Raw genomic sequence first — 18,193 nt, forward strand, 5'->3', positions numbered from 1 at the left:
CAGCTAGGATTTAGCTCCAACTTCACACGATTGTTTCGTGATATTGATGAAATAACTTGTTTTAGAAAAATCTAAAATTATGAAGAAAAATATCAGAAAAACACAGAACACCGTAATCCGGAAAGGCTAAAAAGCACCAAAATGTTAAGAAAACACAGGGGTTTGCAACCCTGCTTTACTATAAATATACTGCAACTAGCGTACATGTGTACTGTGTTATGAATACAGACTGCTGACTACTGACTGGAATTATCACTTGATACGTATATTTGTTGATATTACGATAAGGGGTTAAGACATGTAGATCCTAAAGGGAGGGGAGGGGGGGGATATAGAAAAGGGTAGGTATTGAAATAAAGGGGTGGGGGATAATCCTATATATATACAATTAGGCGTAATTAAAAAAGAGAGCAATGTGGCGCAGTTATATATTAATATATTTATATCTCGGCCAATATCTGGAGAAATGAGATTGAACTAGGAATTAGTTTTTCAGAATTTAAATTTATAATGCTTCTTATTGTAAAGTTAGCGTATATAAAAAAATCGCGGAGTTTTCTTATTATATTCGTGCATTTTTAAAAATGATAAATGTCGACATTTTTTCAAGGAATAAGTTAGTGCACCGTCAATTATACATTCTATGCTTAAGTTGCAACAAAAAAAAATCAGTTTTATGGCAATTCACTTGACCCCAGTGAATTGGATGGCTCAATAAAATTGAAAACTTTTGCCAGGATAAAATGTCGAAATCGTTTATAATTTTTGAAAATGTGCCAATCTTAACAGAAGAATCTCAGAATTATTTTTTGTTTATATGGATAAAAATCATTAATAATTGAAGACAAGATTGTTAGAAGAAAAGGTGCTCCAATAAACTCTTTTTCTATCAGCATTAATTTTTACCATTTTTGTACTATATTATAAGGTAATAGGCAAATTATGCTTTTTAAAAAGTTTTTTTTGAGTAAAAAAGTGCAAAACAAATCATGAAATATATATATATATTCTTAGCGCAAATTAAATCATAATGTAATACTTGAATTCATATCTTTGAAGGACAAGGTTTAAACAATTTTGTCATGTCCCTCAAATTTGATATTTTCATGGGATTAGAAATTACAATTAATGTCACATATTGATCTTGCTGACCTAGAGGAAACAGATTTAAGGAGTGTAAATTATAAACAAAATTTGCATGTTTCTTTAAAAATACAAAACAACAATTTCCGTTTTTCATGTTTAATTCTGATTATTTCTCAACTGTTTCTTACGCAAGAAATGCGTAAGTCACATCAAAAATGCCACGGACAAGTTTTCAATCACAAAAAAATAAATCAGACTTGATCAGACAAAGCTTTGAAGTGTACGTGTCGTAAACTCTATAGGCCGGGTATTCAGCTTACAGTCTTTTCTATTCTTAGAGTTTTAGGTCGTCTTTACATCTCGTTCTAATTGTGATTAACCCTACGAGGCTACGTATTATGCTTTTTTTGGGTTCTTCGCAGGTTTTAAGTATTCATGCGTTGTTTGATAAGCAGAAGGATTTATTTGCCTGATAATAGTGTGAAGATGGGCGTTTTCATACATATGTAATAGATTCAAATAGATGGAATGGGTGGGATTTGGGCGGGTATACGGATTAGGGATGGCCTTCGTTTCTTAACAAAACAAACATCTGAGATGTCTTTCATGTTTCAAAGAAGTATCCAGTATCCAGTATCCAGTATCCAGTATCCAGTATCCAGTATCCAGTATCCAGTATCAAGTATCCAGTATCCAGTATCCAGTATCCAGTATCCAGTATCCACAAAAAAATGAACAACTTGTTTAGGCATTTAAATTAAGCGGTTTGGTATCTTTCAAGTCAGAGCAAAGATTTTGCAAAGGAAGATTCCTGTGAAGCTTTTTAAAGTAAATGTTGACGTAATTTTAAGAGGGATCCTCCTTTTAAAGTGGGGCTTGCCGGATTCACAGCCATAGAACCTTTTCTCAAGTTTGGGGACGATATCGTCGTTTCTCTGCTTAGAAATTGTTTAATTATTATAATTACCTTCATTATTTCCGCTGTAGAAATGCGCAAGTCATTTTGTAGAGAAACCATAATTTAATTTAATCAATTTTAAAGAGACTAACATGCCGTTGGAATCAGACATACACTCCCTTTAATGAAATTACGAAAACACTCCCTTTAAAAGTCAATGTACATTTTTAAATGTAAAAACTGTTTGAATAAAAACCAAAAAACGTTGTACATCTCTTATGTGTGTGGTAGAGGTGGTATAAGGAGGAGAGCATACGAGAGGTGGGATAAAGAAAACATTTGATTTTATATTATTTCTTCAGTTATGGAGTCATGTTCTTTCCTAAAATTAAATTTACCCAAAGCCTTTATTTACAGATTATACCAACAATAAAGATGATAGTAACAAATTATTGCTCTTGTCCTAATATGGTCTTGTGTAATGTAGAGGTCTGACCTTAAATAAATATAATCATATTTCTTCAAGTTGTTCAAAAAATATCAAATGAGACATGAATTTTGACCATTTTTAAGAATTGAAATCTTGTAAATTTTCTTTCATAAATTCTTTGATCGAGGAGCTGTTAATAAGAACAAAAATGTTTCAAATTTTTCAAATCCAACCAGTTGAATTCTTTGATCGAGGAGCTGTTAATAAGAACAAAAATGTTTCAAATTTTTCAAATCCAACCAGTTGAATTCTTTGATCGAGGAGCTGTTAATAAGAACAAAAATGTTTCAAATTTTTCAAATCCAACCAGTTGAATTTGCTTTTCTCATACTTGGGCGTGACATCAAAATTAGAGAAGCTACGAGGTCTCAAAGTCGTACAATAATTGTCGCATACATACATTTGACTTCTATTGGCTAGTTTGTAGGGACACATGTGAATTAGATGGGATGTTTTAAGTACTAATTTTTTCTTCAGACTTTTTATTATATTTATAATTTTTAGACACTCTGGAGTCTAGGGATGAGAACTTGATGAAACCTTATTATTTATAATCTTTCAGAAAATCATTCGTCAAATTAAAGAGCATGCATTGCATAAGGTGAAGGGGGGGTTCTTTGGGAGGGGGGGTGGATACAAGCTTAACATTTTTAATTTTGCAAACATTTTCAAAAATTCTGCAAATATTGCAATAATAGTTCTTACATAAAGAGGACCTTTAGATCTAAACCACTATAGAGTTGCGTCAGTCTTTATTTTTATTGGGACAGAATTGTTTGAAGAAATAAGTTAAAATAATCATCAATAATTCGTTAATTTCACATTTTTAAATAGATTTGTTATAAAATAATGTTCGTTATTATCTAAAGCTTTAAACACAAAATAAATCCTGAATTAACTATAATGATCATATAAATTTTCATCGACAATCTTTTTATTTGGTAATTATTGAAAACTTTAGACAATCAATAAAATTTAAATAATAATTGAATATATAAATTAAAAAGTTTAAATCTGAAACATTTCAGTTTTAGTTTTTGTTTCCATTTTTATTTTCATTATAAAAAGTAAATGATAAAATTCATTAAAAATAATAATTATGATTTTATAAAAATGGTTGGGTTGTCCATATATACAGTGATAACCAGAAAACTCTGGAATAATAATACGACTTTTAGAGTCAAGTTTTAATTTTAAATAGTTCATTGAACATGAGACACAGCTATGGTGCATTGTAAACAGGTCTATTTTACTTAACTAGTGATTTAATAAGTTCTTCTAAAACTATTTGCTTTGCAACAACTTCAAATACTCTTAAGTGTTGGTATAAAGTCGTCTTTCTATTCCAGAGTTTTCTTGTTATCAATGTAAATAAAGTGCAGACTTTGATTTTATCGTTTTCAAGACAAATACCGATCAAACCCCCCCCCCCAAAAAAAAAAATACTTCCTTCGTTGTTTTCAACATTTCAAATTTGTTTTCATATAAAAAAATTAATATGATATAAAAAAATCCTTGCAAATTTGAATCTTTAATTACACTGCGTCACAAATCTGTCTTAAGTCTTTATGACGCAATTCTCGGGAATGTGTAATCATATGCATATGACGCACCCAGAAATGCGTCGTGTTTCTACGAAACAGAGAACACGGAGGGGGGGGGGGGCTCAGCACAAATTTCACTCCCCTCCCTTCTTCGCCATGGAATGTTATTTTGAAAACCACCAAAAATATATTTTTTTTTTCGCGCCATATCTTTGACATTTTCCGTAAAGTACTGCACCAATCAACGGTCATGCATAATCATTAAAACCTCTGCCTCTGTTTGCATGAGAATATAAAATTGTTTTATGTTTAAGTCTGAATTCAAGGTAAAAACTTAGAGTGAGGTCTTTTTAAGTGACCGGCCTTCATGTATAAATTTGCATGTCCGATTCACCCTGCACACCTTTAAAAATCCAAACAAAAATAAGGAAAATTGCCATTTTTTTTCTCTGCTGCTTGAATCGACAAGTCATTTTTTAATATACCAATTTTAAGCTACAGAAACAATGATATCTTATTCACCTTAGTTTAAACAACAAAAGCAACAGCTTGTAAATCTGATATGACACTTTATGGGAGGTGTGAGACGGGTCATTTGAACAAACAATCCCTTCAATAAAGAAAATCTTACAGAAACTTTTAATCAAAATAAATCAATAAAATTTATTAGTCTCTGTAAAATAAAGTTCATCGCTCATAAAAGTATATATATATATATGTATTTATATATTTGATTGTATATATGTTATGTATGTATTTATATTATGAGAAAAATTGATTACAATTTTAGGACCACCTTTCCCAACTTCTTTTACAAAAAGCAACCTCGAATAGCATTATTCCGGCCTTTTCTATTAACCCCATTCCTACAGACGTGTACGTTTTCAATCTTAAATACCCTGAAAGAGGGGAGGGGGTTCCCAGCCCCCCTCCCCTCTTCTGTTTAACCCTGAAGTGGGGGTTTGTGCCATTAAGAAAAGTCAAAATATTCAAACAGCCTTAGACTAATACTTTTTGAACTATTTAAAAAAACTCAACAGGGGGTCAGAAGAAATAGGGTTAACTTTTAAACTAGTTTACTTGATACCGTGAGAGAGGGGGTGCAGAGCATCCATGAGCCCCGCAAACTGATGTTGAGTCTCCAGATTCTCAGAATCGCCTCTTAGCCAACTCATAGCCAATCAAAATCGTCTCCGAGCCTATCACTACGTCTGGCAGGCTCCCCAAATCTGTCACACGTCCAGCGATTCCATATCCAATAACGAATATTAAGCTTATACATCAACCAAATTTTTTTTTTGAAAAATCTCAACATGTTCATCAAGTTTTTAATGGTATATAAACAGTTTGTGTTAAAATGTCTACTTTTATTGAGATTACAACACTTCTTATTTTGTTTTTTCTAAAATTTACAAATTCCTAAACTTGTGCAGAACTATTGCAGCTTTATATAAAGAAAGACAAATTTTACATGATTTCACAGGTGGATTATGTACAAATCTATTCAGACTACCACTAATTCACAAAACATTACAGTTTTTAAAATACTTGAATAATTAAATACAATAAAAGCACAAATTTAAGTATTTCTCAAAAACTATTATGTTTTGTGAATTGGTGGTAGTCTAGATAGATTTGTACATGATACACCTGTGAAAATATATAAAATTTGTCTTTCTTCTGTGAATCCGGTGGCTCGGGTGGTCAGTTTGCGGGGCTCATGGATGCTCTGCACCCCCTGCAGCCTCCTACCATGTATGCATCTTGACGTGGGGGGGGGTCCAAGGTTTTTTACTTAATTCATAGTTCAGGCAGACCCGGAAAATCAATATGAAAATGTGAATCTTTAAAAAATTTTAGTACTTCTATAGAAATTGTGCATGTGTGCAGTGCGCAGTGTTAACTGTACAGTTTACACTGAGTAGTGTGCACTGTGTAGTGTGCACTGTGTAGTGTGCACTGTGTAGTGTGCACTGTGTAGTGTGCAGTGTTTACTGTACAGTGTGCAATGTTTACTGTACAGTGTGCAGTGTAAACCGACACTGTGCACTGCAGTGCAGTGTGTAGTGTTCAATGTGCAGTGTACAGTGTGCAGTGTGCAGTGTGCAGTGTGCACTGTGCAGTGTTCACTGTGTAGTGTGTACTGTGCAGTGTTCACTGTGTAGTGTGCACTGTGCAGTTTGCACTCTGCTGTAAGCACTGTGCAGTGTGCACTGTGCAGTGTGTACTGTGCACTGTGCACCGTGCAGTGTGCACTGTGCAGTGTGCACCGTGCAGTGTGCACTGTGCACTGTGCAGTGTGCAGTGATAACTGTGCAGTGTGTACTGTGCAGTGTGCACTGTGCAGTGTGCACCGTGCAGTGTGCAGTGTGCAGTCATAACTGTGCACTGTGCAGTGTGCAGTGTGCAGTGTGCAGTCATAACTGTGCACTGTGCAGTGTGCAGTGTGCAGTCATAACTGTGCAGTATGCAGTGTTTAGCATGCAGCATGCACTAAATTTTGTGTTTCTTGAGTGCAGTGTTGGATTTTGCAGCAATATACCTTGCTTTGCAGTATGCAGTGTGCACTGTGTGCCCTGTGCAATCTGCATATTCGTAAATTGTATTTCATCTTCTTTTATGTAACGCATGTTTATTCTCTGGAAGAGCAATATGAAAATGTAAATCTATAATTATATATATTCAATCTTCATTCTTCATGCCTAATCGACTCATCCATTAAATATCATTCAAGTCATCCCTTTAGTAGATATATATTGGAGTCATCCACACCTCTATAGTCATTCAGGAGTCATCTTCTTTATTCATAGGTTGAAAGTCATTGTGTTCTATTTCATTTATNTTTTGATTTCCGCATTCTAACAAATTTTTTATCCATTCCACATTCTGTTTTTCCTTTTTGTCCTTTTCTCGTGTTCAGTTACAAATTTTTTTTTATTATCCACTACCTTTTTCACCTTTTTCACCTTTGTACCTTTCCCTTTTTCAATTTTTCCCCTTTTTCCCCCTTTTCACCTTTTTCACCTTTTTCACCTTTTACCTCGAATTTTGAGTTTTCTGTAACCATTTTGTATTATTACATTTTCCAATGAGTTTTTTAAAAATTTGTTCAGATTTTTGTTTTTAAATAACAAACAAAACTGTTCAACGTTTGATATATTTTAAAGATACACAGAAGGCAAACCAAATTTAGAAAATCGAGGACGATTTTTATGTCGTGTCGCATTTTCCATATTTATTTGGCAACCAGTACAGTTACATTCAAGATGGGGTTTTATTCGTGGGTAACCCTGTAGAGCCTATACACTATAATAATGTATAAGCATTTAAAGATTATAAACATGTCAGCACATGCTGAGTAAATACAAACACAAACAAATCATGCATTATAGTGTAACAGATATATATATACAATGTGCAATGGACCAAAAATTTGGAATATGAAGACGACATATATATATATTTACATATATTTATGACTTATAAAAACGCCTGTTTTGGTACTACACTAGAATAAGTTGCAGAATTAAAGAACAGCCCAGTTCAAGACAGAATTCTCAAATATATGTCAGTCAACAATTGACATCCAGGTTTTTGTCTGAAAACTGACAATATTCTGCAGTTGCCATTAATGTTCATTTCCAGAAAAAGCTTTTAATGGTACCGTTGTGAGTCAGGCATGCATGTTACGCATTGAATAATTTTTACTGTCCCTTTTTGCATTGATTTCCATGCCATGAAGAAATTGTTTTTGCTTTTATTAAAACATCCGAATTTTACCATATATCGTTTTTACAATTTGAAAATAATCTTGGTTATTATCAGTTTTCAGTTGCCATTAATCAAATTAAATAACATGTGGATTTATCCTGCAGGTGAAACAAAGGAGACATTGGACAAATTCTTATTTTTAAAATAATATGTTAAAGGGTTAGAATCAGGCTCAAGACTCTTTAATTAGAGAGTAATATAAAATTACGTTGACAGTCCTTTTAAAGTGTTGTATTTGATGCCAGACAGTCCCTTTAAAGTGCTGTTTTTGATACCGGACAGTCCCTTTAAAGTGTTGTATTTGAAGCAAGAAAGTCCCTTTAAAGTGTTGTATTTGAAGCCAGACAGTTCCTTTAAAGTGTTGTATTTGATGCCAGACAGTCCCTTTGAAGTGTTTTATTCGAAACTAGACAGTCCCTTTAAAAGTGTATTTAATGCCAGTTGTCCATTTAAAGTACAGTATTTGATGTCACATTTCCTTTAAAGTGTTGTATTTGATGCTAGACAGTCCCTTTAAAAGTGTATTTAATGCCAGTTGTCCCGTTAAAGTGTTGTATTTGATGCCAGACAGTTCCTTTAAAGTGTTGTATTTGATGCCGCATTTCCTTCAAATTGTTTAATTCAATGCTAAACAGTAGACAGTCCCTTTAAAAGTGTATTTAATGCCAGTTGTCTCTTAAAATGTGTTGTATTTGATGCCAGATTGTGGTAAAAGTTGAAACCTAAACTAAACCACTGTATGCATAATTTATATCTCTCATAGTATATATGGGGAAAATATATTGTCCCTTCTATTTTATATGGGGGTATATTCTGTCCATTTCATTAATTTCATTAATTAATGCAGCCACAAGTTAAGATACCACATTTTATCTAAAACACAAGCAAAGTAAACCTTTACAGCTTTTGTTTAGGTTCCAGTGCGTAGGGCACAAGGGGCGGAAACGTCAGGAGTGTGTCTGTACCAAAAGAGTGTGTGTGAAGTTTACCGAACCGGAGGTGTGCAACTGAAGGTATATACAGTACATACGAATCTCTGCATTTGTACAGTCTAGGAGAGTACATTTGTTTATTGCTAATTGTTTACTTAAAAATAAGTTTAATATACATGTAGTATATTATTTATGTATTTAAGTCAATACTTTAAGCCAAATTTTCATGCAAAGAATATAATTTGTTTAAAGTTTACAATAAACTTGTCGTTATTCAAGCTTAATTATAATTGACGACATTGTTCTGCAGTTTCCTTGACTGTAGTCATGTTGTGTGTCTGTACCAAAAGAGTGTGTGTAAGGTTTACCGAACTTGTCTGCAAATCAGTGCGATTGGCTTTCTCATGCCAGACCAGCGCCATTTCCTTTCCCTTTATTCCTATTCCCTGATAGGGTACTGTTGTTAATCGGCCTTGCCTTGCTTTGAGTGGAGGGTTATTTAAAAAAGCTCAAATGTTTACCATTGAAGGAATACACGGTTAAAGGGACTGTACGTATAATTTCAAGTGACCCTGCATGCACAACGGTACCCAAAAAAGCTTTGTCTGATCAAGTCTAAATCTTATATATCAATGTTTATCATTTTGAAATTTTTGCAAGTTGCACGTCACGTGGTTTCTACAAAAGCTTCAACTGCAGGGAAACAGATAAAATGCTAATTATCAGAATAAACACTGTTAAACCCTTAAATGTCTATTTAGGTTTCGCTAGATACAATTTTAAATCGAGCATTGTCATCTTTGCTTGGAGGGTCACTTGAAATTACGCTTCCAATCCCTTTCAGTATTTCCAATCTACCAATTTCATTATCTACGAATATTCTAGAAGAAAAAACCTTTTGTGCTGTAGTGGGCAACCCCCATTTTTCCCATCATAAAACAGCATTACTATGATAACGTTGATTAAAATTGCAATAAATTTGCAAACATATTGCCATAAGATGAGGCGATAATAATCTTGACACTCGATTTATCAAAAGATTGCCAGAAAGGACGGACAGAATATTTTTCAAATTACAAACATGGTTTCTAAAAAAATATGTGCTCTAAAGATTCAAGGTTCCTGACATTTCATACCAGAACATCATTTGGAAATTAATAGATACAATTTATGAGATCGGATTATTACTGGAATTTGTCCAGGGGGGNTCTGACAGTAAATGGAAATATTATCACGTTTGCCCCTTTTCCTCCCAATAAAAGGTTTTAAAGTCAAAGTATGGAGGTTTGAATTCATGTTCCTACGAAATTTTTAAAAATCATTTTTAAAAATTTCATATTTTTAACATATGCAGTTCACTTTATATATTTATTCGTGATTTGAGTTTTAAAAATGCTAAAGTAGAAAATTTATAAAGCTGGTTTGGTCCATCACCATCACCGAATTTTAAATAAAGCTATTATTTCATCTTTAAAATATACCAGCTGACGGACCCGGCGTTGTCCGTGAAAAAAATAATAATAAATAAAATTTAAATAAATATAAAAAACAATTATGAAAAAAATATTTTTTTTAGCATTTAACACACCCCGGCCACCAATCAGCATATAAATATGAATGTCTTGTTTTATTATATAGATAAGTAGGTGCAAAACTTTCAATATAAATTACTGTTACTGTGTCTTACAGTGTCAAAAAATGTTTCAAATAAGCTGCTAGAGGGAGGGAGGGGAAGTGCCACAGTTATTACAGTGTATTTATAAATCTATAAAATATGGAACTATACCAGGTATTACGGTGTATTTATATGTTTGTAAAGGGCAGAATTTTTACTGTAATTACAGTGTATACTTATATTTATAAAATATAGATTTATATTATTACAGTATTACAGTGTGTTTATAATTGTAAAGTTTAAAATTATTACAGTTATAATAGTGTATATTTATATTTATAAAAGATGTTTACAGTTATTACAGTGTATATATATATTTATAAGATGTAGATTTATTACAGTTATTACAGTGTATATATATATTTATAAACTGTAGAATTATTACAGTTATTACAGTATATATATATTTATAAACTGTAGAATTATTACAGTTATTACAGTGTATATATATATTTATAAACTGTAGAATTATTACAGTTATTACAGTGTATATATATATTTATAAACTGGAGAATTATTACAGTTATTACAGTGTATTAACCAGTCAGGAAATAAGAGTCCGAGTTAAACGTTGAAATATGTCAAAACCTTGTTCAGACAATACAATACTTCTTTATTTCTTAGTACAGGATGTACGAGCATTCAGCAGCCAAAGGGGTGGGGGTAATAAAAATGGGAGGGGCTACGAGAGATGAATTTACTAATTGCCTGATGTCTTTATGATAAACTGGCATTGTATTGTTTAGTCATCTCACGTTTCAGACTTCTTCTTCATTCAACAATTAGACAAAATATTTTACCCAATCTTTTAACAAACATTTAATGCAATAAAAGACGGAAAATAATCCGTTACAGCCATTAATTAGAAGAATCATGTTTTCAACGAAATTTGAAAATATGATAATAACATTTTCAGATATTTCTGTTTCTTTTGGCGGATTTCTAACTTGTATTGGCGGATGTCTAAATTATATTGGTTGATTTCTAACTTATATTGGCGGATTTCTAACTTATATTGGCGGATTTCTAACTTATATTGGCGGATTTCTAACTTATATTCGCGGATTTCTAACTTATATTCGCGGATTTCTAACTTATATTCGCGGATTTCTAACTTATATTCGCGGATTTCTAACTTATATTCGCGGATTTCTAACTTATATTCGCGGATTTCTAACTTATATTCGCGGATTTCTAACTTATATTCGCGGATTTCTAACTAGGTCTCGGGTCGAATTTCTCTGAACTTGTTGCTCACGCATTTTTGAAACAAAACTCATTGTTAGTTAAATTTTCGGTTTCCTTAGCCCTTTCTTTAGGGCATTATAATAACATACAAAAAAAGAAACTTTAAAATATAGACATTACAAAATCTTCCAAGAATTAAAAAAAAACACTAAATACAAAAACAAAAACGATTAAGCAAATATCAAGAATTACAGCTTTTTTAATTATCTCGACTGAAAAATGTTGTGGTCAAATAGTGCAAATATACATATACATTGCAATAATGGAAGTATGTTTATTGACATATATATAATATATATATTATGTATGTATTACAAATATACATACATACAATATAACCAAATGTTAAAGTCGTGGAGCGCAGAAATTGTTTTTGATAATTCATTTCCAGCAAGAATACCAGAATACCATATCCTTCTTATAAACAGCATCCGTTAAATCCGGAAGGGGTGTAAGTACAGGGTGTCCCAAAAAAACATGGGAATTCAGTGACGAATTCGATATCGTCTTTGTTAAGAATTAGCATTTTAATACCTGATTTCAAAAGCCATCATATTATTATGTCTGCTAGAGTTTATTTTATGAAAAGGGTAAAAAGACTGCAAGATGAACAGTAAAGACGGACTAGTTTACTCTGTTTGTATACTGCAATTTTTTTGTTTTACGAAGTACAACCGTATGCAGTCAAAACCAGGGAATAGGAATAAAGGGAAAGGAAATGGAGCTGGTCTGGCATGAGAAAGCCAGTCGCACTGCTTTGCAAACCAGTACATTAAACTTACACACACTCTTTTGGTACAGACACACAACATGATTACAGTCAAGGAAATTGCAGAACAATGTTGTCAATTATAATTAAACGTGAATAACGACTATATTTGTTGTAAACTTTAATCAAATTATATTCTTTGCATGAAAATTTGGCTTATAGTGTTGACTTAAATATGTAAATAATATAGTACATGCATATTAAACTTATTTCTAAGTAAACAATTAACAATAAACAAATGTACTCTCCTAGACTGTACAAATACCGAGATTCGTATGTACTGTATAAACCTACTGTACATACCTTTGGTACTTTAAACTAACACACACTCCTTTGGTGCAGACACACACACATGACGTTTCCGCCCCCTGGTCAAAACATGAACAAACAAAATGTGAACATAGCAGACGAAACTCTTACAGATTACAGCTTTCTCACTATACTAAATCAAAGAATTTTTTGAAAAGACGATATCGAATTCGTCACTGAATTCCCATGTGTATTGGGACGCCCTGTATAACGTAAATTTAAGGGGTCAAAAATCGTTCTCTAGGACGGACCCAACTGAGCTTTTTGCACAATCTCAGATTTTACCTATATCTTTTCAACCCAATGTTGTAGACCTTACATATTTCAAGCTTTGAAGTCCGTAAGATCAATATAATCTGATTCTTGGTTATCGTAGGTTTACACCATTATGTTGCAAGATATAGGGATTAGAAACTTTGAGTTTGTGGCAAAAACTCAGTTTCTTTTCCAATATTTAAGGATCTTAAAAGTTTTCAATAATTATTTCTCTTATTGAAAAATTATTGAGAAGAACTTTACTATTTTGAATTTAACTCTACTATACTAGTACTGCATCAAATTTCAAATATTTTTTGTTCAAATTCTACATTTATGGACTGAATAGTGAATACACTATTTTTTAAAAGTTTCATTGAATGCAAGGACTTGTTGGTCTTAATTTTGTGTTATTTACTGAAAACAAATTAATGAGAGAATCGTACTTTTTAATTTAAAATTACATTTATTGTATCTACAATATAAAAACTACTCTACACGTTGTAAAACAAGGAAATTAAGCCTATCACGTTCCATCGTGTTCCCCCCTCCCCTTTTCCTAGAATTTTACCCCCCCCCCTTTCATATTCCCTCCCATCATTGCATATATTGTTTACAAACAATATGTGACCAACACACAACTCTGTCAATATGACAGCTAGGCTATTCAACTGGGGCACATGTGAAATAGTTCAACCACGTCATCTTAGTTCAACTATTTTCGCAATTCTTTCAATTAGTCCCTGTACCAAGATCCAACCAAGCATTAAAGGGACTGTAATCGTAAATAAAAGTGACCCTCCATGGAAAGATACTAACGCCCGATTCATAATGAGTCCCTTGATACCTTTATCAGATTAATAAATAATATGGAAGATATTGTCGTTTTTCTAGGTTAAAACGTTCTGATAATTCCTATTTGTTTTCCTGCAGTAGAAATGCGCAAGTTACTTTTGTAAAGAAACCACAATTAAAAAAAATCAGTGTTCAAAATGATAAGTATTAATATCGAATTCATATTTGGCCAATTGAGACAACGCTTTCACGGATGGCGTTTTGGATCGAGCATTGTCATCTTTGAATGGAGGGTCACTGTAAAATACGCTTGCTATAAGGCTCTTTAAGTTGTACCGTCCAGTCTAGTGTACAAAGTGTATAGTGGATCCAGCAGGTTGTCTAGACATATATAGTACAAATGGATCCTGCCAGCCAACCTTTTTTTTGGCACAACACATACTTAAGCTCTTGGTAGCCTACCCACGCTTTACTCTAGTATGCCGAGTCCATTAGCGCCTGATCCAACATGTGTTTGTTGTCTATTCTGAATCAAAAGAAATTGTATTTCGGTAATCTTTCTATCTATCTCATTATCCAATTAGCGATATGAATCCCTAAATCGGCTCTGACAGTAAATGGAAATATTACTTCTACTGAAACTATAGTGAATCGTACGAAAGGATGCATTTACGGTACAATTACACTAAAATGGTTCGGTTCATGCAACAATTTTACCGGCGTGAATGCAGTCCGGTAGGATTCTGTGCCTGGTTTATCCGATCCTTGGTACAGGGTTGGCGTGAATACAGTCCGGTAGGATTCTGTGCCTGGTTTATCCGATCCTTGGTACTGGGTTGGCGTGAATACAGTCCGGTAGGATTCTGTGCCTGGTTTATCCGATCCTTGGTACAGGGTTACCCACAATGGAGGACTCTTTAATGACGACCTAAATGTCCTTAAGCCTGACATTTTAAAGGAAAAATTTTGGTTTTGGATGAAAAAAGTCTTTTGGAGTTTTTTAAATGGTTTCTAAAGGAAACATGAAAGAATAATGATAGCATGAACCTTGAATGTATAGGAAATACAGCATCTCTGAAGTTTCAACCCTTGTGGGTAACCCTGTATAACTGACCATAGCTCCGAGCTGTATATAGTGTGTAGGAACATGATGAAAGATAATGACTTTAACTGTGAATCTTCAGATTAGATTTATCTTTAAAAATGAATAGGAATTAGTTAGGCTGGCTTTATCTTATGTAGCGAGTTATAGTTTTAGACTTTTCATGATTTAAACAAATATTCTAAAATTCATGAGTAAGACAAACAGTTTGTAAAAGCAATTAAAAGTTAAAAATAGATATATAAACAACAGTTCAATTTCTTTAGACTTGAACCCAAGTTGACCGATAATTCAGGTCAAACCTTCCTTACATTTTAGTATTAAAGAAACTTAACATGACATAAAGTTAACAACAAGGAAATAAATAATTGTCGATAATAAACCAATAATGTATTATGAATAACCCTGTACTTTACTTTTGTAATCGTAATTGTTATCTAACAATATAAATAAGACTGATAATTGCTCTGGTATAAGTTCCATAAAGAGACCAAATCTATACAAAATGGTGACCTAACCCTAGGGTTGACCCTACTCCATCTAGACTGCTCCATCCTGGCTGCTCCAGTCTGACTGCTCCATCCTGGCTGCTCCAGTCTAACTGCTACAGTCTGACTGCTCCAGTCTGCCTGCTCCATCCTAACTGCTCCAGTCTGACTGCTCCATCCTGGCTGCTCCAGTCTGACTGCTCCAGTCTGACTGCTCCAGTCTGACTGCTCCAGTCTGACTGCTTCAGTCTGACTGCTCCAGTCTGACTGCTCCAGTCTGACTGCTCCAGTCTGACTGCTCCAGTCTGACTGCTCCAGTCTGACTGCTCCATCCTGGCTACTCCAGTCTGACTGCTCCATCCTGGCTGCTCCAGTCTGACTGCTCCAGTCTGACTACTCCAGTCTGACTGCTCCATCCTGGCTGCTCTAGTCTGACTGTTCCATCCTGGCTGCTCCAGTCTGACTGCTCCAGTCTGACTGCTCCATCCTGGCTACTCCAGTCTTACTGCTCCATCCTGGCTGCTCCAGTGTGTCTGATCCAGTCTGACTGCTCCAGTCTGACTGCTCCATCTTGGCTGCTCCATCCTGGCTGCTCCATCCTGACTGCTCCAGTCTGACTGCTCCATCCTGGCTGCTCCAGTCTGACTGCTCCAGACTGACTGCTCCAGACTGGCTTCTCCAGTCTGACTGCTTCATCCTGGCTGCTCCAGTCTGACTTCTCCATTCTGGTTCAATTCTTCTCTTCCCTGCTATCTTCATCTCTGTGGGTTCAAATAAACTACTACAACTTATGATGTTCCTTCTGTTCTCCAGTTCTTCCATGTTTAAATAAATCTTTGAATTTGCCCATGCGCAACACTTCAGATTTTAATTTTTAAACATTTTTCAATTTTAACCCAAAACCACTCTAATTCTTAAACTATTATCTCGGCTTGTTGACTTACAAAAAAGTATCATAGATGGTTTATGTATAGCACGATCAGAAGGTCACATTTTTTAAAGCCAAGGTTTTTTATATTTTTCTTTTTAATTTTTGTCGGGAGATCATAAATGTTTAAACGTATATTAGAGGGTGTTTTCAAATTAGCCAAATACGCTAAAAATAACTCAACAGTTTTTGACTCTACGGTTTTTTATGGGGGAGGGGGGTCTCCCCATGCTTATAAATTTTAGCGTTAAAGATGAAATGATCAAAAAATTTGGTAGTTATCAGAATGGCATTAAGAGAGAAATAAAAAAAGATTGAAAAATATTTTATCTTATTTTATTAAAAATAGCGATAATTATTTTGTATTCTTATACAGAACAAGATGTGCCCCTCCCCCTTCCATCTAGACATTGAAAAATGGGAAATTTCAAATTTCAGGTCAATAAAAGGGACAAATTGAAAAAATGGCTTAATGTACGTTGTCGAAGAAAGACTCAAAGTTCAAGAATTTCATTCTAAATCAATATTTTCTGTGGCGCGATCCATTAAGAATAAAAACACACTAGATTAAATATTCGCCCTCTCTAATAAAATACCAAAATTGCGCTTTTTTCCAGTCGTATTATTACTCATATTATTCTCTATAGCCTGTATGCATAGAGAATAGAATATATATTAGAGGGGAATTTACTAGAAAAAAGTGTAAAACGGCCATTTTGTTGTACTATTTCCATACTGCAGGTGTACTTCACATATTTATGCTATATAACCTTTTGAGCCCTGGAATATCATTTTATAGAAAATCTAAAATTATTGTTAAAAGAAAACCAAATTATGAAATAGGCTGGTTTCATAGTTGACCAATGATCATTTCACATAGACTCTATGCCTTTCACTTTACAAACGATGATTTTCCGTTAAAACTATAAATCAAATGATGTTTATTATTCACCTAATTCATTATAAAGTTTATTTAACAGTTTAAAAAATTCGAAATTGAAATGGATAGTCTAGGTAATATACTGTATTAATGTACTTTACTGCATATATTTTGTGAACATTTACATGATTTGTATATTGTGAACTCCCTTTCAGACTGAAAGGGACTGAAAATATTCATACCGAGAGATTCTTTAAATTCCCCTCTAATTTATATTCTATTCTCTATGCCTGTATGCTGTATGCTGGATGCTTGATAACAGAGATTAAAGTTCAGATACTATTTAATATTCATGACAATATAGTCATAGTATCATAGAAAACCGTGTCTAAATACTGAATTGAAGCAAATTAGAATTACAAAAGAACTTTGTAATCCCTATATCTTTGCAACCTGTTAATTTAAACCTTTAATATTTAAAACTTAAACTAATTGATTCAACAGAATTCATAGTTTAAAATATCACAGATCTAAGTCATCGAGTTGCTAAGATACATAAATTAAAAAATCCGAGTTCGTGGCAAAAACTCAGTTCCAAAGTGCCTGATTAAAATACTGAACAACGACGACATTCTTCTTTATATTTTTTTAAGAGATCATGATCGGGTTGTTACTATCAAATCTTGGAATTTTTCTATTGCGAAAGTTTGGTGTTGTATGGATTTATATTTATCTACCAGGGGTTGTAAACTGGCAGCACATTCATCCATCCATGCTTCATTTATACTAAGAAGAGGGTTGACTTAAGATTTCAGCTACATAAGGGCTTCTTAGGCCTGAGAATAATAGAGTGCAGGAATTCTTCTGATATACTGGAATGAGGCCCGATGCCATACAGACAGGAAACATCACACTCATTGCTCCCAATCATTTGTAAGTCCACCTTTCCTCTCTTCATCATCATTCACTTGGATCAATCCACTTAAAGCTTCTTTCTTGTTGAGTAGAAAGAATGCCTCTCTG

This window comes from Eurytemora carolleeae, unplaced genomic scaffold (assembly GCF_000591075.1).
Source record: "Eurytemora carolleeae unplaced genomic scaffold, Eaff_2.0 scaffold1187, whole genome shotgun sequence".
Lineage (NCBI taxonomy): Eukaryota > Metazoa > Arthropoda > Copepoda > Calanoida > Temoridae > Eurytemora > Eurytemora carolleeae.